Source organism: Halichoerus grypus, chromosome 12, assembly GCF_964656455.1.
Source record: "Halichoerus grypus chromosome 12, mHalGry1.hap1.1, whole genome shotgun sequence".
NCBI lineage: Eukaryota > Metazoa > Chordata > Mammalia > Carnivora > Phocidae > Halichoerus > Halichoerus grypus.
The window spans coordinates 56,125,463-56,128,281 of NC_135723.1; positions in this window are offsets into that span (position 1 = coordinate 56,125,463).

Genomic DNA, 2,819 nt, shown 5'->3' on the forward strand with positions numbered 1-2,819 from the left:
TAAGTTTTAGTCATGTGGTGAGCTGGCAGAGGATTTTGTGAGGAAATATCAGAGGACTTGGAGAGCTTTTGCAATGGTAGTGAAGTGATTAACCCCTTTTGCTTTTGACCTTTGGAAGGGTAGAGAAGTACTGTTGATGGTATGCAGTCCAGGGGGTGGTGGTAGTAGGAGGGGTGAGGCAGGGGGATTTTTTCTATCCCAGGATCAAACCTGAATGAGGAACAAAAAGGATAGGGCAAAAAAATTCTTTGTTTTTCTGAGTTGCCTCTCAGTATTCACTCAGCCAACTACCTCTCTTGCCTGCATTTCTTGTCTCCCCTCTTCAGTCCCATCATTTCTTAAATCTTCTTAGTCTCTCTCCCAGGCCATCAGCCATCTGGTTGCATTTTGTATTCTCCAGGGGGTTGGTGTGGAGGTGAAGAGGCTGTTCATTCTTCAAGAAGGAATGAGGCAGGTGGCCCTTTCTGGTCTGGCCTGGGGCTGGACCATTAACACAAGTGTTGTAAGTGTATCCAGGATTTGTTTTAATCAGGTGTGGCAAGACACACAGACACAGAAATGATTGTCATGAAGGAAGAAATTATTCACAGTTCCCTAGAAACAGGAGGTATGGAAAATCGTACAGGGCCCCACGGGGAAGCACTAGGGTCAATAGGAGGCAGAGGGAGTAAGGACAAAACATGGGCAAGAGCCTTTATTTTAGTTTCCACAGGAAGGAACAGGTGAGGCAGGTAAGTAGGTTTAGGATTGGCTAGTTTGAATAATCTCAGAGGGCTCTGGGGCATAGGAGCTCTCTGGTACTTGGCCCTGGGGTGATTAGGGCAGGGACTGAATAGTGGCCCTGGGTATGATGGCCCAGAAAGGAGATGGTTGGAGGTGTGGGCTCTGGATTGGTTGGTTGCATATGGAAGGCATGCTCATAGATGAGTTATTATCTTTAGAAATTGGCTAGCTCCGGGAGGGGCAGTCTGTCCAGGGTCAGCAAGGCCCCAGATGTCAAAGCATCAGAATACAGAAAATAGAAGGACATGCTTAATACAAGAGAACACTTTATTTATTTATTTATTTATTAAAGATTCTATTTATTTGACAGAGAGAGAGATAGTGAGAGCAGGAATACAAGCAGGGGGAGTGGGAGAGGGAGAAGCAGGCTTTCCGCTGAGCAGGGAGCCCGATGCGGGGCTCGATCCCAGGACCCTGGGATCATGACCTGAGCTGAAGGCAGATGCTTAACGACTGAGCCACCCAGGCGTCCCCCAAGAGAACACTTTAAATGAATATTTCTACTGCTTAGATTGGTGACCTTTTAACACAGCCTCCATGTGTATGCTAAGGAGCCTGTCTTTTTGAGAAGTCCCCCTTCATGATCCTGTCTTGGGTAGGCTGGAGGCCTAGAAGGTGGTTGGGCAAGTAGGCTGGGGAGGCAGGAGGAGATAAACACCTGAGAAGCCATGAAAAATCTGAAAAGAACTTCTTTATGACACTCAATTTCATTATTAAGTGACGTAATAATCCCTTTCCTACCAATTTCACAGAGAGTTGAGAAATCACTTTCTCTAACTGGTTAGATTTAAAAGAGCATGTTGGTATGGGGTAAGCCTTACTTGGATGTAGTGCTCAGCAGATACTACAATAATTGCCTGTATTTTTCTTGCTAGAAAGATCTTTCTTCTGCTTCCTTTAAGGTCCCATGGAGGAAGCATGGATCACTCCATGTTCTCTTCCCCTTAAGCTACCTTAAAGAAACAATAACAACAAACAGGCTCTCGCTGCTTAGAATGACTTAGGTATATGGGGTCAACAACTCACTGAAAACAATTGAATCATGCTCAAAAGAAGAACAGTATCTTTTATTTCTTATGATTGTCTGGGAACAAACCTGCCTTCTTATCGCTGATGGTAGTGGGGGAACAGCCAAGGAAACTTAAATTTACCATTTAAAGGAGACACAAAATTGTCTCCTTTCGGTAATGATCGCCATCAGTCTTGTGATGCCCCTTCTCAGTCAAGGTGATGTCTAGATACAGAAGGAAGCTTTCAGGACGCTTGGGTGGCTCAGTCGGTTAAGCATCTGCCTTTGGCTCACGTCATTGATCCCAGGCTCCTGGGATTGAGTTCTGCATCATGCTCCCTGCTCAGCGAGGAGCCTGTTTCTCCTTCTCTCTCTACCTCTCCCCCCTGCTCGTGCTCTCTCTCTCTCTCTCTCAAGTAAATGAAAAAAAAAAAAAATCCAGCTCAAATACTGTAAAAAAGAAAAAAAGAAGGAAGGTTTCAGAGAAAGAAGCTGGACTCGGGTGCTAGTTTCTATGTGGTCCTCTGGGTTTCTGTACCTCTGTAGGGGTGTCCCTTGTCTCTGTAGTTACTGGGCATCCTGTGGTTCTGCTGTGAAAGTCCACCCTGGCATATGCTCCTGGTCTTTTCTCTTGATGTGGTCAGGCACAGGTGGATTCCTACCCCTTCTCTTGCTCACTCTCCTCTGAAATGCTCTCTCACAACTGCAGGGCTTCTCCTGCCCTTCCTTGTCTCTCTTCACTCCCCCCACCCCACTCCCAGCATAGTTCACTGTCCCTGGCCAACCAACTTCCCTGTTTTGGGCAGTTCTTGTCTCCATCCTCCTGGTACATTAAACCTTATGCCTTAGTCTTTATGGCTGTGGGGGCATGGAGAGAAACCAGTTTCATGATGAGGAAACATATTTTAAAATATTGTCACTAATACACAAACATTTAAATGGAATAGAGTTCCTGAAAAGAAAGGTTGCCTTAAACTGAAAAAACGTAGCCACTAATGAAGCTTCCCATTTTTGGTGCCACCATCTC